This window comes from Mirounga angustirostris, unplaced genomic scaffold (genome assembly GCF_029215605.1).
Source record: "Mirounga angustirostris isolate CCGP_5_RB_7025 unplaced genomic scaffold, mMirAng1.0.hap1 SCAF_10, whole genome shotgun sequence".
Lineage (NCBI taxonomy): Eukaryota > Metazoa > Chordata > Mammalia > Carnivora > Phocidae > Mirounga > Mirounga angustirostris.
In genome coordinates, this window is record NW_026991718.1 from 16729226 (window position 1) to 16753614 (window position 24389).

A 24389-nucleotide genomic window follows, 5' to 3' on the forward strand; every position below is an offset into this window, starting at 1 on the left:
TTCATTCACTTCTTATTCATTTGATGCATGAAAAAAAGGCATTAAATGTATTTCAGCGTGTCACCTCAAATTCTGTGCAGCCAACAGTGATGAATATGCTCAGTTCCTCAGTTTTTCATGACAATATCATTTGACAAGCCAATTCTGCATTGGCAATATTGTATCATATTTTTGTCTGCATGTAAATTATGTTGACAGTCTCATAAACATAAATTGGCAGGCATACTGTCCCAAAGCAATGTTTGTTAAAATATACTAATGGAATAGAATAAATAAATTTTTCCAAAGCATTAATAATGCAGCGGTGTGTCACTACATTGTGCAAGGAGGTCTACAGAATATGTTACTGTCTATGCTAAATTAATACAGTATATATTTCTTAACATATTTCATTCCATCTCATGCTTATGTTTTATTGATTAGTCATCGCATTTCATGGAGTTTTGTGTATTAGTGATCACAACCTTATGATACTTTGTGAAAGTCAGTATTGTCTGGGGCAGATACCTATAGTGGAACATGTGTATAAGGTGTAATTTGAGTCCTGCATTGTTACATTGCTTTGTTCTTGACTGAGCTTCCCTTCCTCACCTGCCAACCTTAGGAGATGCTCTTAGCTGGCTTCTGCTCTGATAGAGAAGGCAGATGCTAGAGATTTAGAGGAGGTGTCTAGAGCACCAAGTAGACTGGGTATAGGTTTTATTTATTTACTTTGGAGCCCAACAATCAGGAATTTTCCTTCCAGGTGTTTGTGGACAAATAGCATGGAACATTTTGGAAAAGTAGGGACTGTTCCATGCTGTCACTTGCTAGCAGTGTAACCTTTGGCAAGATATGAAAAATCTCTAAGTCTCAATTACTGTACAATAGGGATAATCACAAATAAGAACAAGTGTTATGAGGATTAGATACATAGAGATGTTGAATGTAAAGTAATTGTCATGATATCTGGCTTTTAACAGGTATCACAAGATGATATCTGACCATGTAGATTAGAGGGAAAGAAGGGGAAGAAGAGATCCAGTAAGAGAAAGAGAAAGAAGCAAAGAAAATGAATTTAACCATATTCTTTGATGAAACAGAGGATGGAAAATTCATATGCTATGTTTCCAAAAGTGTAAGTACTTGGAGTAGGGAGAAATGGGTATAAGTCAAGGTATGTATCAGATGCCATGTGTAGTCTGACTTGTGTATTTCCCCGAATGGCAGTCCATAAACTTCACTTCTAAGATTCTCTTTCCTATTGATAGATTCCTATTTTCTTATTTCATCTTCTGATCTTTGGAGAGTAAAGATGAACTGAGAAGCAGAAACTGAGATTCCATTGCTGAAGAAGAACTAGAATTTCACTGAGAAAACAACTTTAGGAAAAGCAGTAGGGCTAGTCCCTAAGGGTCATACCTCTTGAATCAGAGTTGGGCCAGAATCTTGTATGGCTGTTTCTCAAATGCCTGCTGCTGCAACTTCACCTGGTATGTCTCGGCTTCTACTTTGAGACTTCATCTGAAACGTCCTATAGACTATTCACCCAGAAGTCCACGTATTTGGACTTGGGTGCTAAGCAAATGTTAGGCAAACATAGCTCCCGCCATCAGATGTATAAATCCAGGCCAGTAAATATGTAGGTTATACAAAAGAAGAAAATGGATAATTAATACATCACTCCACTCTAAGATACTGTGTTTGAATTTCACCATCCTTCCTAATTAACCATAAGGACGCAAGCCCCCATCTTCTTGGTAAATGGAAGAGATTTTATTGAAGAGGTAAAATGTAAGAACTGCTTGTAAAAACTTAAGCAACAAGCCAGGCAACAATGAATGACTATTCGACTAAGATGGTGCCTATAAAGGAGAAAGCAAACAGGGACAGGTACAGGCAGTATTTTGTAAAAGTAAGAGGTAGGATTTTTGTAAACTTAAATAGTAGGTATTATTGAGCATAATACTTACAAAGCGTTATGCTGGATCTATGGGTAAACAGAAAACATTTCATATCCCCTCTTTGATCTCCAGGAGTTTACACATTATTTGGAGATATAAGACTCATATATAGGCAAGTTCTTGATGTGAATACAAGAAGTTGAACCCAGCTCAGTAATATAAGTTAGCTTGGGCTGTGTAGTGAATGTTGTAGCATGCCTCTTAGGTTCTGCATCTTTATGACTCATTCCTCAAGAGTATTGCCTTCGATTAGTATTCCCCAAGAACTTCCTTTGGCCTGAGGTAGTTGCCTTTCCCTTTCCCCTGGGACAATACACATCCAATAACTGGTTGATGGGTCAGGGGGTACAAAGGCCCAACCCCCGTGTCTAAATGAGGGATGTCTCTGAAGGGCCATTCTAACTAAAAAGCTTGCCGTGTGACTGGCTAGAGCTTTTGCTGCAATGCATTACCGTTCTATATTTTTCTGTGCCCAATTCTGCTTTCTTCATTTGGTTACATTTGTTGTTCCTAAGGGCCCTTCCCAATAAGCCCTTTGTACACAAATCTCCATCTCAGAGCCTGTCTCCTGAGAAACCTAATCTACCTACCTACCAGAGCTTCTGTGTTTTAAGGTTCATAGAGTGGTGCAGATAATAAATGCTATATGGATATCTAAAAGAGAGAAATCTCTCCATTTTTGTATAATTGAGTATCTCTTTATTTCCCCAAGCTTGCAAAATATTTGTTACATGGTCAGCCCAATAGATTTTTGTGACATGAATGGCTTGTGTACTCAGGAAAGTTTGCTGGTTGTTGACAGGCAGGAGGGAGAATAACTACAAAATGATTGACTTGGGTAGCAGGAAGAATATTTCATCATTCTCAAAAATAAAGAATTGAACCAAGGGAGAGAATTTGAATTGATTGTTCTTTTCTGTGTCCTGCCTCAGAATGTTTAATAGACAGGAATTTATGGAACTGAATTATGTGTGAGTTTAGGGTTCATTGTATCTGTGTGGTATCTGCACTTATAGTTGCTGAAGAATTATAAAAAGTCACTCCTGGATCCCATCTCCTGTAGTTTGTGGTGTTATAAAACCTTCTCTCCTGGAGAGTCCTAGGGAAGTTTTAAAGATCAGTTATCAAATATATAGATATAGATAGAAAAATAGGTATAGATAGAGGTGAAAAGAAATAGACTTTCTCATATTGTACACTGTGAGAACATGTTAGTAAAAACTTCCTAAAGTGCAATTTGTAGCTAAAATGTACTAACCCTTTGATACAATTCTATATTCAGGGACTTATTCTGCGAAAGGAATTAAGATATATGAAAGACTTGGGGCACCTGGGTGGCTCAGTCGTTAAGCGTCTGCCTTCGGCTCAGGTCATGATCCCAGTGTCCTGGGATCGAGCCCCGCATCGGGCTCCCTGCTCCGCGGGAAGCCTGCTTCTCCCTCTCCCCTCCCCCTGCTTGTGTTCCCTCTCTCACTCTGTCTCTCTCTGTCAAATAAATAAAATCTTAAAAAAAAAAGATATATGAAAGACTTAATCTCAGAGTTGATTATTACAACAGTATTTATTATAGCAAATAATTGCTCACAGTATCAATGCCATACAATTGAAAATAAGTTAAATAAATTATAAATAATTTTATTTTCCAAAAAAGAAATATTATTTATCCATTAAATCAATGCTAGATGAATATTTATTGACTTGGAAAGATAGTCACATACATTTAAAGAGGCATAAAACCCTAGCCATAGTATAATACCATTTTTTTTTTACTTACAAAATGAACATCTATATGGTATATATGTTTGTATCTATATTTGTGTATATATATTGTATATACAACATATAAACATGTTACATACACTATATGTATATATACACACATATATATATATACACACACACACATCTATGTCTATTTATATCTGTATACTTTTTTATTATGTTATGTTAGTCACCATACATTACATCATTAGTTTTTGATGTAGTGTTCCATGATTCATTGTGTTTGTATAACAGCCCGTGCTCCATGCAATACATGCCCTCCTTAATACCCATCACCAGGCTAACCCATCCCCCCACCTCTCCCCTCTAAAACCTGCAGTTTGTTTCCCGGAGTCCATAGTCTGTCATGGTTCCTCTCCCCCTCTGATTTCCCCTTCTTCATTTTTCCCTTCCTTCTCCTAATGTCCTCCATGCTGTTCCTTATGTTCCACAAATAAGTGAAACCATATGATAATTGAATTTCTCTGCTTGATTTAGTTCACTTAGCATAATCTCCTCCAGTCCCATCCATGTTGATGCAAAAGTTGGGTATTCATCCTTTCTGATGGCTGAGTAATATTCCATTGTATATATGGACCACATCTTCTTTATCCATTTGTCTGTTGAAGGGCATCTCGGCTCTTTCCACAGTTTGGCTATTGTGGACATTGCTGCTATGAACATTAGGGTGCATGTGGCCCTTCTTTTCACTACATCTGCATCTTTGGGGTAAATGCCTAGTAGTGCAATTGCTGGGTCATAGGGTAGCTCTATTTTTAACTTTTTGAGAAACCTCCACACTGTTTTCCAAAGTAGCTATACCAACTTGCATTCCCACCAACAGTGTAAGAGGGGTCCCCTTCCTCCACAACCTCTCCAACATTTGTTGTTTCTTGCCATGTCAATTTTTGCCATTCTAACTGGTGTGAGGGGGTATCTCATTGTGGTTTTGATTTGAATTTCCCTGATGGCTAATGATGATGAACATTTTTTCATGTGTCTGTTAGCCATTTGGATGTCTTCTTCAGAGAAGTGTCTTTTCATATCTTCTGCCCATTTTTTGACTTGATTATTTGTTTTTTGTGTGTTGAGTTTGAGAAGTTCTTTATAGATCTTGGATACCAGCCCTTTATCTGTAGTGTCATTTGCAAATATCTTCTCCCATTCCATGGGTTGTCTCCTTGTTTTATTGACTGTTTCCTTTGCTGTGCAGAAGCTTTTTATCTTGATGAAGTCCTAAAAGTTCATTTTCACTTTTGTTCCCCTTGCCTTTGGAGACGTTCCTTGAAAGAAGTTGCTGTGGCTGATGTCGAAGAGGTTACTGCCTATGTTCTCCTCTAGGATTTTGATGGATTCCTTTCTCACATTGAGGTGTTTCATCCATTTAGAGTTTATCTTTGTATATGGTGTAAGAGAATGGTCGATTTTCATTCTTCTGTATATAGCTGTTCAATTTTCCCAGCACCATTTATTGAAGAGACTGTCTTTTTTCCATTGGATATTTTTTCCTGCTTTGTCGAAGATTAGTTGACCATAGAGTTAAGGGCCCATATCTGGGCTCTCTCTTCTGTTCCATTGATCTATGTGTCTGTTTTTTGTGCCAGTACCATGCTGTCTTGGTGATCACAGCTTTGTAATATAGCTTGAAATCAGGAAACGTGATGCCCCCAGCTTTGTTCAGTAATGTGGTAGGATACAAAATCAATGCACAGAAATCAGTTGCTTTCCTATACACAAACAATGTAACTGTAGAAAGAGAAATTAGGGAATCAACAGCACCAAAAACCGTAAGGTATCTTGGAATAAACTTAACCAAAGACGTGAAGGATCTGTACTCTAGAAACTACAGAACACTTATGAAAGAAATTGAAGAAGACACAAAAAGATGGAAAAACATTCCATGCTCATGGATCGGAAGAATAAACATTGTTAGAATGTCTTGCTGCCCAGAGCAATCTATACTGTCAGTGCCATCCCGATCACAATACCAATGGCATTTTTCAAAGTGCTGGAACAAACAATCCTAAAATTTGTATGGAATCAGAAAAGACCCCGAATCGCCAAGGAAATGCTGTATACTTTTTTTTTTAAGATTTATTTATTTATTTTGGGGGGAGAGAGAGAGAGAGAGAGAGAGGAAGGGGCAAATGAAGAGGGAAAGGAGAGAGAGAATCTAAAGCAGACTCCCAGCTGAGCATGGAGCCCAATATGGGGCTCAATCCCATGACCGTTAGATCATGACATCAGCTGAAATCAAGAAGCGGACACTTGGGGCGCCTGGGTGGCTCAGTCATTAAGCGTCTACCTTTGGCTCAGGTCATGATCCCAGGGTCCTGGGATCGAGCCCCACATCGGGCTCCCTGCTCAGCGGGAGGCCTGCATCTCCCTCTCCCACTCTCCCTGCTTGTGTTCCCTCTCTCGCTCTCTCTGTCAAATAAATAAATAAAATCTTAAAAAAATAAAAAAAAAAGAAACGGACACTTAACTGCCAGAGCCACTCAGGCACCCCTCTATCTGTATAATTTTTAAAGGCTCAGAGGAAATAAACCAAAATGTTAATGGTGGTTATTCTTGGGTAGAAGGACTGTGAGATTTTTTTTATATTTATTTATACATATTTATTTTTTTCCTGTTTTACTCTTGTTTTTCTAGATTCCCCCTTATCTTCTTATTTTCCTCTCTTTCCAGACTAGAGTCTCTGCTCTTTTACTTAGCCACTCTCTTGACAATATGCTAAACTAAGTTGTAATTATCTTTATCACATACACGTGATAAAATCTCACTGTGGTTGAATCTAAATAACTATGGAGCTGTCTGGTTCTGTGTCTATACCTGAACTGCTAATAACAGCTTGATAAGTCGCACCCCTAGGTCATTTGGAACCACTAGCAATGGACAGTCATCCCTATTAATACTGTAAAACACAATCTTTCCAATCTATATACTGTTTTCTCCTGGTGATCTTACCGTTTACATCAACGTGGACAGAACTGGAGGGTATTATGCTGAGTGAAATAAGTCAATCAGAGAACGACAACTATCATATAGTTTCACTCATATGAGGGATATAAGAAACAGCACAGAGGATCATAGGGGAAGGGAGGGAAAATGGAATGGGAAGAAATCAGAGAGGGAGACAAACCATGAGAGACTCTTAACTATGGGAAAAAAACTGAGTGTTGCTGGAGGGGAGGTGGGTAGGGGTATGTGGTAACTGGGTGATGGGCATTAAGGAGGGCACGTGATGTGATGAGCATGGGTGTTATATGCACCTGATGAATTACTGAACTCTACACCTGAAACTAATGATGTACTATATGTTGGCTAATTGTATTTAAATAAAAAAAAAATACTGTACAACCATCTTACTATACTCATTGAGCCCTCACTCCCATTTCCCATACATAATCTCCAAACACCTCAAGTTCCACATTCTGTTATTCTTCTCAATCTCAGTAGTCAACCTATGCTTCAGGTTGATGAAGAAAATAGAAACCATTGGATAGGAATCTTAGCATCATAAATAAGCCAAATCTATACATCTGCCTCTATCTGTTAGCTTTTTCTCTTCAATTCCCGTCATTACAGTGCAACTCCAATTCCTTCAATTTCTTGGATCCATCTCTTCACATATAATCAAGTGCAATACACAATATTCTGCCTCCTTTCTACTTACTCTCCTAGATATCTTTCTCCATTGTCTCTGTTCCATCTTCCTTTCTGACCTTAACTTGATCATCCTGTTCTCATTGTATAAAAAGATGTTTATATTTTGGGAATTATCTCAAATTTATACAAGGTCAATAAAGTAATGTCTTTTTCTACATAAAGAAGATTCAGAGAGCAATATATGACAACATCCCTATATGTACTTGTCAGAATTAATTAATATTTTAACATGTTGCCATATTTTCTTCAGATTATTAAAAATAAAAAAAATATATTTGTATGCAAAATAGTGAAATTGGGCCCCTATCTAGCAGCATATACAAAATTGACTCAAAATTGATTAAAAACTTAAACATAACACCTGAAACATAAACTCCTAGAAGAAAACACGGGAAAATTTCCTAGAAGTTGCTCTTAGCAGTGATTTTTTTGAATTTGACACTTAAAGCAAGGATAACAGAAGCAAAAATAAAGAAGTGGGACTCTATCAAACTAAAAAGTTTCTGCAGAGCAAAGGACACAATAAAATGAAAAGGCAATGTGGGAGAATATTTGCAAACCATATGTCTGAATATATACAGAACTCTTAAAGTTAATAACAAACAATTAAAAAACAAAGTACTGAAATAGACATTTTTGCAAAGAAGACATACAAATTGCCATATGAAAAGATACTCAACATCATTAACCATCAGGGAAATGCAAATCAAAATCACCATGAGATATCACTTCACATCCATTAGAATGGCTATTATCAAGGAGTCAGAAGATAACAGGTGTTGGCAAGGAAATGGAGAAAAGGGAAATCTTTGTGCATTGTTGGTTGGAATGTAAAATGGTATAGTCATTATGGAAAACAGCATGGAGGCTCCCCAAAAAATTCAAAAGAGAACTACCATATAATCCAGCAGTCCCACTTGTGGGCATATATCCAAAGGAAATAAAATCAGTATCTCAAAAAGATGCCTGCCCTCCCATGTTCATTGCAGTATTATTCACAATAGCCTCATAGGGAAATAGTCTATGTCCATCAACAGATGAATGGATAAAAAATGTGAGCTAGATATAAAGATATCAGCCTTAAAAAAGAAGGAAATCCTGCCATTTGCAACAACATGGATGAACCTGGAGGATGTAATACTAAGTGAAATAAGCCAAACACAGAATGATAAATACTGTATGGTCTCACTTACATGTGGAATCTAAAAAAATGCAAAAAAAACAAAAAAACAAAAAACCAAACTCACTGTAACGGAGTAGAATGGTGGTTACCAGAAGGAAGCTGGGGTGTGGAGGAGAAGAGGAAATTAACAACAAAAACAACAAAAAGAAAGTACATAGAAAGTAGAATGGTGGTTACCAGGGACTGGGGAAGTGGGGGTAATGGAGGTTATTGTTTAATGGGAACAGAGTTTCAGTTTTACAAGATGAAAAGAGTTCTGGAGATGGGTGGTGATGGTTGCACAGGTATGATTGACATGCACACATATATAATACCACTTATTATATATAATAATATAATATTATATTATATATAATAATATAATATATAATATATGATTGAAAATATATTATAAATATATATAATTATTATATATAATTATTATATATAATAATATAATATATATTATTATATTATATATTATAATATAATATATATTATTATATTATATATTATAAATATATATAATATATGATTGAAAATGACATCATGAGAACACAGAAGAAAAAGGGTACCATTGATATGGATTACTGTAAAAAGAGAAAAGAACATTCTATAAACTGTTATTCTTGAAACTGATATCTAGGAATATCAGAGAAGCATATGAGAACTTTCTGAAACCCAAGTGTGACTTTGTAAGAACTGAACAGGCTGAAATGCAAGGGTCCAGTTGAGATAAGAGGAGGACAGCCTCAGCAATGATAGCAACAGCAAAATGACACCGAGCTTCATGCTCACTGCTTAAATTGATTACTATCAGGAGCTCAGGATGACCCAATAAATAACACCCTTCTTCTCTACTCGGGTTTGAACCAATTGTTAAATTTAAAAAATGCATATATTAATACAGATGGGAGGCCAAAATATCGCTGTTCTTACAAATAAATGTGATAACAGAGACTGTAGCTTTCATTTAGAGGCAAGGACATGCTCTTACTAACACTGGGTCTCCGAATTAGAGAGACTCACTTAGCCAACAGTGCAGAATCCAGGAAGACCTGTGAACACCGAGATTACTGCATAACAGGGAGCAATCAAGAATAGGTAGTCTCTTCAAGCAGGCAGCTTGTCCATCAGTTGATGAATGGAGAGACAAAATGTGGTATATCTACACACTTCAATATTATTCAGCCACAAAAAGGAATGAAATACTGATTTATGATGCCACATGGAATAAAAATATTATGCTAACTGAAAGAAGCCAGACAAAAAAGGCCACATAGTGGTTGCCAGGCCTAGGGGTAGAAGGGAATAGAGAGTGGCTGTGAATGGGTATGAGGCTTATTTTGGGGGTGTTGGAGATGTACTAGACTTAGATAGTGGTATTAGCTGCACAGCTTTGTGAATATGTAAAAAGCATTAACTCATACACTTAGTAAAGTCAATTTTATGTTATATGAGTTGCATCAACAAAAAGAGGAAGAAAGTTTTAAAACCACATCATACAGCTTAAAAAAAAAACTTTTTAAATTGATGAGTTACATGAAAACCAAGTTGACAGAGGCTTTTTCATTGAACATCTGACATTCTCCATGGGTTAAGCTATTCCCCAGCAAGTTAGCAAGGTGCAAAGCATCCATGATTAGCTCAAGCTCAGAGAAATTCTATTATAAGTTAGGCAGGCCTGAAGAATAAGAAAGCAATGCATGCTATAAGAGATGTCATCTTTAGTTATTTTTATTCAAATGTTAGGAAGAACTGTAAACAACACAATAAAGACAACAAATATTTGAACATGAAATAGAAAGTAGGGTTATGTTTACATGAAACAATAAATGGTTTCTTCCAATCTTGGAACTCTTAGTTTACTCTTAAAGATATTAAACTCTCGGGGCGCCTGGGTGGCTCAGATGGTTAAGCGTATGCCTTCGGCTCAGGTCATGATCCCAGGGTCCTGGGATCGAGTCCCACATCGGGCTCCCGGCTCAGCGGGGAGCCTGCTTCTCCCTCTGACCCTCTCCCCTCTCATGCTGTTTCTCTCTCGCTCGCTCTCTAAAAAATAAATAAAATCTTAAAAAAAAAATATTAAACTCTCTTAGAGGGAAACATTCATAGTTTCCTCTTAAAAGCATTAAATATGAAGTTTTCATAGCAAACAGAGAGAAAATCCCATGTGGGCATTGTCCAGTACTGTGCCTTTCAAGCTGGCAGCCACACCCTTTGGTGCATATACCTCAAACTCCAGTTGTTACTCTGATCACCCAGAATTTATTTTAAGGTTTTTTTTTGTTTTTTTTTTTTTTTCCCTCAAGATTCCCAGCCTAATGAACCAGATACTGAGAATTTAAGGTCTCCCAAGAAATAACATTCCTCTTATCCACCTGAGTTTGAGCTACTGATTTAAAAGAAAAAAAAATCGTTCAAAAACAGTAAGGAAACTACACACAATTATTAAAAACTTAAAGTTTAGCTGATAGCAATCAAGAACACATGCTGCTCTCTTCAAGTAGACAGGGAAATTCCAAAAGGAAGAGAGAAAGAGAGCCTGAAAATTTCTTCCTTACCAAACCTTCAGGTAACTTGAAGGGAGAAGCAAGAAGGGGAAGACAGAGGTGGGAATATTCCCCTGTTAGGATGCTCTTCTAGTGGGAAGGAAACATCAGCAGTGGGGAATGAAGGTCCTTTTCTGCACATTTTAATGTGCCCAGCTCCAAGTGCTTTCTATCTGCTGTTACATTTAACCACTACAATGACTGTGTGAGGTAGATACTGCTGTAAGTTTCATTTCACAGGTAACTGAAGCTGAGAATAAATTATTTACAAGGGGTCACGCACACCTGATCTCTCTGCCATCAAACTAGACTATCTCCAGAGCAAGTGTTCTTAAGCATTGTATGCTATGGAAATACAATTAAAATCCTCACAGCAGACAATAAATGACAGAACTTCCACTGCACAAAATTAAATCAGTGTTGAATAATAAAAATCGGAATGTAAAGGTCAAAGGAATGAATATGCAGAGAGCAGATAGCTAACTGATGAATAGTAGGGTTTCCTAGAGAGGAAACCAGAACAAATGAAGCTGAAATGAAAAAAACAAACAACAACAACAACAACAAAAAAAACAGAACATTTTCCTAAGATGTAACAATAGCAACAACAATACAGTTTGAATATTTCAGATAAAAAGTTCTGGCCATGTTTTGAAGCAAACAGGAACTACGTTCAGTAACATATATTGAGCACCTAGTGTTTGGTGGTTGTGTTATTTAGTACTTTGATAAAAGGGATAGCAAAATATAGTCCCTTCCCTTCAAAGGGATAAATGTCTATTGGAAAAAACACAAAAAAGATAGTTATTTAAAATATGGCAAATATAACGATAGATAAAATAATGATGCAGATCATTGTAGCATCAAAGTAAGGCAGATGATTGGTTGGTAGTGTCCATGGTTCGTCTATTGGAGCAGACTTCTAAGAGACTGTAAAATATAAAATATTCATTATGTCCAAGCACTAGACACAAGGAAATGGAAAGGATATTTATTTAAAGTTTCAGGACAATAGGGACAAATAAAATAGAAAAATGTAACATTCATGTGAGAAAATATATATAGTTTCTCGTTTCTGCCTCAAAGAAGTCCAGAGTATGGGCTAAAGAAGTTCAGGGCCAGGAAAGTGGGCAAGTGAGAATTAAGAGGATGTTACACGCCATGTTTCAGGGTGGGAACTCTATCCCAAGGTGATAAGACATCATTGAAGGGTTTTATGCAGGGTCAAAATATGTCATGCTACATCACTTGCTGCTCCTCAGAAGAATGCATTGGGGGCAGGGTGACTAGTTAAGAGGCTGTTGAAAAGTCCAGGTGAGAAAAAACAAGGACCTAGAAGAGTGAGAAGTAGTTACAAGGGAAAACAGGATGAATGCCAGGGATATTTAGGAAGGAAACTAGGTGGAATTAGGTAATTTGTTGAAAAGTCTGATGGAGAAGATGGAGGGTTGAAGAGTCCAGTGATGCCTTCTGTATTTGCAGCTTGAGTGATTGGTTCATAAGGATGCAGCATGCTGAGTGAAGAAATAAAATGTCACACATTAAATTTCTAATCCTCCCTAGAGGGAGCTTCATGTTATTGTTTTATTTTTGATTTGAGGAATTATATAAATATGGTTCAACTCAGTTTTTTAAAAATCTGAAACTAGTCACTGGGAAAATTACAAGTTTGTTAGCACCCCAAATCTCCATAGAAGGTTTTAAAAAATAACTAAAAATAGTCAATGTGGTGAAAGACAGAGCCAGAGGAAAGAGAAAAGTGGTAAAACCAGACTAGAACAAACCCACCTAGAAAACATAAAACAGGGTGACAGGCAGAGTTCTGAAAAAAAAAAAAGAAACTTTTAAAAAAAATTTTATTTTATTATGTTAATCACCATACATTACATCATTAGTTTTTGATGTAGTGTTCCATGATTCATTATTTGCGTATAACACCCAGTGCTCCATTCAGTATGTGCCCTCTTTAATACCCATCACCAGGCTAACCCATCCCCCCATCCCCCTCCCCTCTAGAACCCTCAGTTTGTTTGTCAGAGTCCATAGTCTCTCAAGGTTCATCTCCCCCTCCGATTCCCCCCACTTCGTTTTTCCCTTCCTACTATCTTCTTCTTCTTCTTTTTTTTTTAACATATAATGTATTATTTGTTTCAGAGGTACAGGTCTGTGATTCAACAGTCTTACACAATTCACAGCACTCACCATAGCACATACCTTCCCCAATGTCCATCACCCATCCCCCCCATCCTTCCTACCCCCCTCCACTCCAGCAACCCTCGGTTTGTTTCCTGAGATTAAGAATCCCTCATACCAGTGAGGTCATATGATACATGTCTTTCTCTGATTGACTTATTTCGCTCAGCATAATACCCTCCAGTTCCATCCACATCATTGCAAATGGCAAGATTTCATTCCTTTTGATGGCTGCATAATATTCCATTGTATATATACACCGCATCTTCTTTATTGATTTATCTGTTGATGGACATGTTGGCTCTTTCCATAGTTTGGCTATTGTGGACATTGCTGCTATAAACATTGGGGTGCACGTACCCCTTCAGATCACTACATTTGTATCCTTGTGGTAAATACCCAGTAGTGCAATTGCTGGGTCGTATGGTAGCTCTATTTTCAACTTTTTGAGGAACCTCCATACTGTTTTCAAAAAATATGAAACTTTAAACACTTATATTAAAGAAAAACTCTCAAATTGGGTCAACAAAATATGACTTCTAGTTATTATGGCAACTGCCAGGTCATGCCTGACTTACCTTTCATCCAATTTCAGTTAAAGACTCCAAAGTGTTCAACTCAAGATAAAATCTGACAGCAACACAGCTGATTGATCAAAAGAGAGGCCCACATTCAGATTCCAATACTATGCCTGCTAGCAGGACATTTGACGAGATGATCCCCGAAACTCAAGCCTGAAATGAGCTCGCGCTTCTCTCTGGACCAGAAATTGGTTGCCAAAGTCACCTCCCAAAAAACATGTGCCAAGTTGAACATATCAGGAACCTCAAATCTCCATGTGTCTTCTGCATCCCTCTTCTGGGCACCTGTCAGTGTTCTCCATCTCAATCAATGGCACAATATCCAGTTGTTTTAACCGATTCTTGATACCTTCCCTTTCCTCACACTCCCTACTCCCTGTGCAGTCTGTCACCTGCTCTGATGATTTTACCCCTGAGATATCTTTCAAGTTTGACTGCTTCTTTCTGTCTCAGCACCATTACCACAGTCCAGGCTCACCAGGTAACTTCCTAGGCAATTCTCTAATATCCATTATCTATGCCTTTCTCTTCCATCTACATATTTTCATTGAATGTCAGGATTATGTTGTATGTGCCTGTCAGTCTTTTTGACACAAGAGCTGCTGAAGTGAACAAGATGAAATCCCTGGTGTGATGGAGCCTACATTTTAATCAGGGAGATTGACAAACAGCACATGCTTACGTAACTTAATATCAGGTAGTAATACACTCTAAGGGTAACTGAGCAGGATAAGGACAGGCACTGGGATGGGTGCCATTTTAGATAGGACAGCTAGGGTGTCTCTGAGAAGGTGACATTTGAACAGAACGACCCAGTGACCCTATTTAGAAATGGCACTGATCTTCCCAGGTGGAATAGTAAGAACCAAGACCCTAAGTGGGAGTAACCCTGGTGTGTGGAGGAGTAGCAGATGACCTGTCCAGGCGGAACTGAGTAAGCAAGGGAGAGCAACGCAGGGACTCAGTCATGCAGGTCATGATAAGGAGTATGGATTTGGATTTTTATTCTTATTTTTCTGAGTGATGTGAAGTATTGGGGTTCAGGAGCGAATGGTCAGGAAAGAATTCTTGAGATGTCTTCAGTGCAGAAAAGGTAGTTTTATTTAAGCATGCGGCACAGGACCTGTGGACAGAAAGATCTACACTGGGGTTGTGATGGGTGACTGATTACATACTTTTAAGTTGGGAGAGGGTTAGGGATAGTGTAAGTCTCTAAGGAATTTGGAATCAAGGTTTCCAGGACTAGCTGTTGTTAGGATAAGGTCATTTACTACTGTCTAGTAAACCCTTAGTCATGAGACCATTTGGATGTGTATCAGTGGACCATATGTTTGGCAGATGATTGCTAACATATATCTTGGGGTGGGGGAGATAAAGGAAGTTTCCAAAGGGATTTTTTAATATATTTTTTAAAAATTTTATTTATTTATTTGAGAGAGAGAGAGAGCAGGAGAGCATGAGCAGGGGGAGAGGAAGAAGCACGCTCCCCACTGAGCAGGGAGCCCCATGCAGGCCTCAATCCCAGGACTCCAGAATCATGACCTGAGCTGAAGGCAGATGCTTAACCTACTGAGCTACCCAGGTGCCCCTCCAAAGGGATTTTTTTTTAATTTAAATTCAGTTCATTAACATATAGTGTATTATTAGTTTCAGAGGTAGAGATTTAGTGATTCATCAGTTGCATATAACACCCAATGCTCATTACATCAAGTGCCCTCCTTAATGCCCATCACCCAGTTACCCCATCGCCTGCCCACGCACCTCTGCACAAAGGGATTTTTATATGTTAAAGAAGACTTACAGGATCCTGGAGATCAGGCTAATGTCAGGCTAAGGTCACCTTTTGCTTTTAGCAAAGTACTCACATTGAGGCAGTTGAGTTCCCAGAGGAAGGTTACTCTACCTGTCTCAAATACTTGTCAATGGGCTGTAAATTGTAAGGAAGCTTATTATTATTATTATTATTATTATTATTATTATTTTTACATTCCTTTTACCTTTGTTCTCCACATCACCGAGCACATGTATTTTTGACCAGAGATTAAATTATATGATTTATATTTTAAGCATTTAAATTTTAAAAGATAACACTGGGTCCTTTGTGAAAAAGACTGTGGTGGGAAAAATGGGAGTGGGAAGACTATGGCTGAAATCTTCCAGAGACATCTGAGGCTGGGTGGGGGGTGTGGCGGAGGTAGTGAGAAAGAATGAACTCAGGATGTATTTTCAAAGGAAAGCCACGGAATCTCAATTGGATGCAGAATGTGAAAGAAAGTGTTCATGATTGAATGAATGAGAATCAATACTGGGGAGCCTGGGTGGCTCAGTCGTTAAGGGTCTGCCTTCGGCTCAAGTCATGATCCCAGGGTCCTGGGATCGAGCCCCGCATGGGGCTCCCTGCTCCGCAGGAAGCCTGCTTCTCCCTCTCCCACTCCCCCTGCTTGTGTTCCTGCTCTCGCGGTCTCTGTCAAATAAATAAAGACTTTAAAAAAAAAAAAGTGTTTTATCATTATCCTTGTCTTAAGTTTTTCTTCATATCTATGTATCTGTTTCTATACACATACACAAATGTACATTTTTTTAAAGTAAGTGAGCTCATATATTATTATTATATAATTTACATTTTTTTCACTTAATTATATGTCTTGGATTTACTTCCATATTGGAATATATAGTTATCCTTCATTATTAACTAAACAAAAATTAAAATAAACAAATAGAACAAAATCTGCCTCATATCCTATAAAATGGGTGAAATGTCACTTATGTAACTATTTCTCTTAATTTACAGTTATTTTGTTTCCTATTATTTGCTAATACAAGTGGTGCTAGGAAAGACATTCTTAGCAGTATACATTTTACATGTAAGAATATTGCTTTAGTTTAGTCTCCTAGAAGTAGTATTGTTAGATCAAAAAGTATGCACATTTCAAATCATCATAGATGCTGAAAAGTTGCTCTTCAAAAAGATTTACCAATGCGAAGTCCCATCAACAGTACATGACCATATTTCTTTCTCCATAGCTGGTCAGTTAGATTACCTCATTACTATAAGGTTTTTTTTTTTTTTTTTTAATGTTTGCTTTGGTTTTTTTTTTTTTGTTTTTGTTTTTAGTTTGTTTTTTTTGGAGGGACTATGAAGAAATGGGGGGGAGAAATTTAGATTCCCATAGGCCCCATAAATTTCTCCAAATTTATTCTTTAATATGGACAGAGGGGCACCTAGGTGGTTCAGTCAGTTAAGCGTCTGACTCTTGATTTTGGCTCAGGTCATGATCTCAGAGTCATGAGATTGAGCCCTGCGTTGGACTCCGCTGAGGTGGGTGTTGAGCCTGTTTAAGATTCTCTCTCTCCCTCTCACTCTCCCTCTGCTCCTTCCACGCTCATGTGGGTTCATGCACTTGCTCTCCCTCTCAAAAAAAAAAAAAAAAAAAAAAAAATATATATATATATATATATATATAAAATCTTTAAAAAAAAAATAAAAGGGGTGCCTGGGTAGCTCAGTCATTAAGCGTCTGCCTTCGGCTCAGGTCATGATCCCAGGATCCTGGGATTGAGCCCCGCATCGGGCTCCCTGCTCAGTGGGAAGCCTGCTTCTCCTTCTCCCACTCCCCCTGCTTGTGTTCCCTTTCTCGCTGTGTCTCTCTCTGTGAAATGAATAAAATCTTAAAAAAAATAAATAAATAAATACAAGACAAACAGTTCATTTAAAAAAAATATGGACAAAGATTTTTCTTCCTTCTTATGTAAAGTGCTTTGCAGATACAGTTTTCAAGCTCACCCTTACAAACCAGATTGTTGCTTGGATTACTTTTCAACCCAAAAGTTATTTAAACAACAGCAGAAAACTTTCCAAGCTAACAGATTCTATAGACAGTCTAATTCATGTTTAATTTCTGGGTTGGTTTTTTTTTTGTTTTTTTTTTTTGCTGCTTTGCAGTTAGAGAATATGGTTGCAATTTATTGAGCTCTTTATTAGAGCCATCATATATGGCTGTATGTTTCATGTGCATTTGAAGCAATGTTTATTTTCTTTCATTTGTAGGGTATGGTGGTTTGTTTCACATGGTAGGACTTTTTTTTTTGCAAGACTTTTGTTTTATTTAATCCTTGATACCCTTATTTACTTTTATTTATCTATTTGTTTTATCAATACAGAAAGATGCCATTAAATTCTCCTACAACAGTTATGGATTTTCAATTTTTTTCTTGTATTTTTTATGAGATTTGTTTTAAATATTTCAAAGCAATGTAGTCAGGTGAAAAATATTTTAAAATATTATAGCCTTTTGGGTGGATTGATTTGTATGTTTCACTTTATGTAGTTTACATCCTTTTTTACTCATTTAATCTTATTTTAACTCTATTGCATCATCTTTTTCCCCTCATCCTTTGCTTGGCCTTTCTCAAAGCCATTATTGGATGTGAGGGCGATCTGGCTGCGACATCTGTCACCCCATTGATCGCCAGGGTTGATTCGGCTGATCTGGCTGGCTAGGCGGGTGTCCCCTTCCTCCCTCACCGCTCCATGTGCGTCCCTCCCGAAGCTGCGCGCTCGGTCGAAGAGGACGACCTTCCCCGATAGAGGAGGACCGTTCTTCGGTCAAGGGTATACGAGTAGCTGCGCTCCCCTGCTAGAACCTCCAAACAAGCTCTCTCAAAGCCATTATTTTCAGACATTGGATTGTCTACATATGATCTATTGAAAATTTGTGTTTGGCCTTTGAATCAGAAGATTTGTATCTTTTTTCCAGTTATGTGTTGATGTTTTCCTGTTTTCTACCCTGTTCTCTCTAGCTGGACTTTCTGGAGCTCTTCTCTCTCTTAATTTTATTGCCAGACTTTCCATCTGTTTTCCCTATTATGCAGAACAATTGTCTTTTTTTTTAATGTTATGTTAATCACCATACATTACATCATCAGTTTTTGATGTAGTGTTCCGTGATTCATTGTTTGCGTATAACACCCAGTGCTCCAGCGCCCGGCTAGCTCAGTCGGTAGAGCATGAGACTCTTAACACCCAGTGCTCCATGCAGAACGTGTCCTCTTTAATACCCATCACCAGGCTAACCCATACCCCCACCCCCCTCCCCTCCAGAACTCCCAGTTTGTTTCTCGGAGTCCATAGTCTCTCATGGTCCGTCTCCCCCTCCGATTTCCTCTGTGTACAGTCTGCTTCCCAGCCTGGGTGCTATGACTCTGATTAGGGCAGTCATAGACAGCGTACCCCAGCAGGATTCCATCTGGGTATCAGGAATTCACAAAACTCAGCCAATGTAAATTGCTCTGAATTTGAATTTTATACACTTTATGAGCAGATCACTTTAAAAAGTCCCAGTTTTAGAGTTGTTGTGTGTCGTATTATATGCTTGAAAACTTTGAGTATTCAAGCTGTAGCAGTGATAATTTCATGCCAGATGACCGTTACAATAAAAAACTTGTTTGAAAATGTTATTTCATTTATATTGTGTCCACTGACTCATTCTGTCCTTTTAAAATTGATCCAATCTTTAAATTAAAGATTGACTTCCTTGATCTTTGGTCCAAATGCTGTTTGTGAGCATTTCTTATGTGTACATTTTCTAGTAATATCTGTAACAGTTTATGAGAATAAGTAACCAGCCAAATTATAAAGCAAAACTTGTTACGAAGAAATACATTGGTGTATTACACAATAATTAATATGAACTATTGAAGTAATTATTTCCATTTTAATGGGATTTGATGTGTTTTGGTATAAAGGTATATCGAGTTGGAGGCTCAGGAATGCATAGTTTTTTTATTTTTGTTTTTTTACCATTGAAACAAAGGCAATTTCTTATTTTATTTTTTTTTTAAGTAGGCTCCATGCCCAGTGTGGAGCCCAATGAAGAGCTTGAACTCATGACCCTGAAATCAACACTTGAGCTGAGATCAAGAGTCAGATGCTTAACTCAGCCATGCAGATGCCCCTTAAATTTTTTTTTTTTTTAAGATTTTTTATTTATTTGACAGAGAGACACAGCGAGAGAGGGAACACAAGCAGGGGGAGTGGGAGAGGGAGAAGCAGGCTTCCCGCAGAGCAGGGAGCCCGATGTGGGGCTTGATCCTAAGACCCCGGGATCATGACCTGAGCCAAAGGCAGACACTTAACAACTGAGCCACCCAGGTGCCCCTATTTTTTAATACAATAATTACTCTCATAAGATGAGAAAGATCTTCTCCTTATTTCTTTGGGCATTATAACTGCTAGTGAAATTGGGTAGTACTATTCATCATGTATTTGGCAATTGGTTGTTTTCTCACCTTTGCTTTTATGATTGAATGGGCGATAACTTTGTTCAACCTGGTCTGCCTTCAGCAATTCCATGGAAAGGAAGGACTTGACAAAGGTGGTGGATACGATACCCAGCTACTGGGTGTGCCAACATCTCTCTGGGGATTAGGAGCTACCAGGGGAAATGCCCTTCTTCTGCAGCATCATTCTTCTTGCCCTGGTGATGATGAAAATCCCTCTTCAACCCTCTGCTGCTCTCACTCCAGAAGGAACCATTTAGCTGTTCTCAACAGAACATCTCCCAACCATCACTTGTTTAAGACCCAACTCTCCCCCACCTCCCTTCCCTGTTCCTTGATTCTGGTAAGTCTGGGCTTTGAAGTTCCCCAGAACTGCCCCTGGTTCTGCAGGAGTCTTCATCCGTGTGTTCGGCTGTATTTTCTTCTTGGCCTGCTTTTACATAGATCCAGTTCTACTCGTCATCTCTTAGGAAGTTCTGAAAACTTCCAGTTTGTTAATTGCGGTGATATAGTCCTTTGTTTTAGAGATGCATTTACCACTTTTTCATGTGATTTATATGTGGTCAGGATAGGATTATGTTAAATGCTTAGAGATCATCTAAGCCAATCTCTTCCACATAAATGTGTTGTATAATTAGAAAAACAGCCGTGTCAGAAGATGGTTATAATAAAAATAATCATAATTATTATTCACTTCTGCAAAAACAAAAGTTGAGCGAAATCTAACTTAGCCACTGCATGCTTTCAGGGAGGAATCTGGCTCTCTGTGTAGAGCTGTAGAATATTTGATACTCATGATGAAGGTTTAAAAATGCTTTCTATTAATAACTAATTAGTGGCTGCCCTGCTGTTATCATCCTGAGCAAGTGGAGAACTGTGAGAAACTAACCTGAGTTGAATGTGAATAGGAAAAGGACACTTGGAGGTAACAGATTTTATGTTTAGGCTTTTTGTGTGTTTTTCAGCACCACCAATTACAGTCACTGTGAGATGAGCTGCAAAGGAGTCACTGGGCCCACTTTGCCCAGCTGCACTTTGAGCAAAAGTGACATCAAGCAAAGCTGACTGCAGTTGCAATGGTGATGGGTTGGAAGGCCCTCCTAATTGCATCAACAGTGGCTTAGAAGCATAGGGATTTTTATTCTTCTCTAAAATGTGCCTCAGAGTCAAGAAAAACTCAATGCTTGATATTCTCCAGGTCCTGCAAGGCTGCTTTTCTGTTAGGCAGAACTTCCATGGGAAATGTTTTATTTTGCTCTCTCAGCATGTGTATTTTTGTCAACTTCAATTAACCAGAATTCAAGGAAACAGATGTTCAAGTTCAGTGGTTTGACTTTTGTTTTTAGCTACATTTCCATCTTAAGAGAAGAAAAAGTCTTGGCAAAAATCCATGATTTAGTTTAACAAAATACAAGAGCGTGTGTGTGCATGCGTGCTCACACACACACACACACATACACACACACACACACACCCCTCACATATTGAAACAACTGATGGAGTACGTCCATTAAACTTGTATGAAATCTTCTGTGCCTTGAGCTGTGAGAAATGACACTCAAAATGATGCCTTTTAAGAATATGCAAGATAGCCAGCTGATAAAAAAATAAATACTAAATATTGTTCATTCGAGTCTCCTTACCCAGCAGGGATGTGAATAAAGAGAGTTGTAACTATGAGATGTTTTGCCTGGCGGGAGCTCTGGTCTTAGAAACATTGCCATGGGTAACTTGCTCTCTGACAGGAAGTCAGCCAGGGGGATAAATACTCTGCAAAATATTTCTTCTCTGTCCTTGGTTTTCCTGTTGGTATCTCACAGTAATTGAAACCAACCAGAAGCCGCCAGAGGGCTGGAAGTCTTGGGGTTCCAGTTCACAGAAATCACCTTTCAGGACCTGGAGCCAGGTAGAGAAGGGTGGAGAGAGAGAGCGTAATGTGCAAGCTGAGGATATCTATGGGAGGGGATGATAGTCTCTTGTTAGAAGGTGGGGGAGAGACAGTAAAGTATCCCCCAAACTGAGAAGACACTGCAACTGGAAAATGAAGCAGGCCACTCCACACAATCTACACAGATTTATTCAGGGTAACCTACTCACAGGGGATCAGGCAGAGGACGATCCACAGCAGCTGCAGAGTTATTCTCCACCAAATCTGGACCTTAGTCCACAGATTTTATAGAGCAAGGAGACATGCCGAAGAACACTGTCCTGGGATCAGAGGGTTCGCACACAGCTCAGAGGGCTTGCATGCACCTTATTGACAGCTAACCTATAATTAGATCTTATGGTACTTACCACCTGTGCATCAAGAAGAGGAAAGACTTTGTTATCTTTAGCAGATTCATGGGATGCCAAAACAAGCCTCCTTACATCCTGGCCCTTGCAGGCATTTCTAAGGTTATGTATATTAATCTCCAAGGGGCCCAGAACACACAGACCCAGTAGAGGTCACTGAGCAAACATGCACAAGATGGAGGGCCAGAGATGGAGTCAGTATTATTAGCACTCCTACAGCTCTCTTCATAAACATTGGGAGAGCCTTCCTTACAGCATTACTGAATTGTGGGGTTCTAGGAATGGCCCTTCTTGCCCGGAGATGGATGATCTACCTCCTGTGTTTCTCTGAACTTAGTTTGTGGGATACTGTGGTTCTCAGCCCTGTCCTAGAAACATAGGAAGCCTCTCAGTTTCAAACCATGTGATGATACCTATGTTCTAGTGTGGAAATCAAGTTTCTGAGTGGTTAGTAAATTCAGGTCAGGTCACAGCTAATATATGGTAGTGGGGCTGAAATTAAAACTGATTTCTCTTTGGCACCATGTCTTTTTCAGTAGTCTTACAAGTCTATATTTCTACTTTGTCCATTGAACTTGGTTTTTACCTTCTTCATTTTTTGGAGTCAATCCCTTAAAATTTCTCAGTGGTGTGTTCTCTTGCTTTTCTACCCTGCCCACTGTGATATTTTACTCTTTCTCCAGCATCTTCAGCTCTTTTGACGACTTAAATCAAAGAACCAGGTGGTAGATCCCAACTCGAGGTCATAAAACCATCTTTCTTCTCTGGAAACAAATTGTGTAACCAAACTTAAATGCTCTGTTCTACAACAGTGCTTTCTATTCCCATCTGGACACACAGTACTGTTTTAAATGTCTCCCCCAGTACACACACATTTCCACTTTAGATTTTTTTTTTTTTTGCATCCTCCAGAGCAAAACCTTTACTGATTTCCTTAGGAAATCAGCATAATTTATATTCTTCTCCTTCACAATAGATGGCTTTTCTTCCTTTCACACTGAGAAAATAATGATCATCAGACATGAAATTTCTTAACTACTTTCATTCTACCTAAAATCCATCAATATTTTCATCTGTCCTTGTCTTGTTTCCTATGGATTCCATTCAATGAAATCCAATAGGCCTTTATTTGAGTACCTACTGTGAGCCATCAATATGCTGAGTGCTTAGGATCTAAAGATTAACTATATACAAAATGGCAGTTACTGTTTCCAGGTGTGCATAGCCTGATTTGTGTGGGGTAGAGGAAGAGGGGAGACAAATAGAGACAAATACAGACATAGGCAAAGTAAAACACAGTACACTGAGTGCTGTTATAGGCATGTGGGAAGGTACTGTTGATCACAGGGGAAAAAGCAACTACCCTCACCTCAGGGTGTCAGGGAATGATTCACAGAGGATGCTATGCTTTCTCAGTCACCTGACAGCCCCATTAACATGTTCCAATTCCTTCCCTACTTCTCCCATAGAAATCATTCTTTCCACTTCACTGGGAAATTGTAAAACCTCTCCAATGCCTGTGAAATAAAGCCCATACTCTTCAACATGCTTCTAAGGGGTTCTAGGTGACCTTGCTACCACTTTGCTTTCCACCTCTCTTGTCACCATGTCCTTCAGGCATTCTGGACTCCATCTACCCTGCAGTCTTTCTAACATCCTCACTGTCCTCAGGTGGTATTCTTTGCATAGAATCCCTTCTTCCTAATTTCTCTACCTGTCCAATTTTTTTTCTTCTTCTTCCAAGGCTAACTAAAATAGCCCTGAGAAGATTCATCTGATTTCTCACCTCTGGACAGTTTATTCTCCCCCTGCCCATGATCTTATCATACTTTATTTATAGCTCTATTATAATACCTGTGACTGAAAAAAATGACTGTTTACATGTTTTTCTCCTTAATTTCAGTGTAGAGTCCATAACTCATGCATCTCTATACATTGTCTAGTACATTGTGAA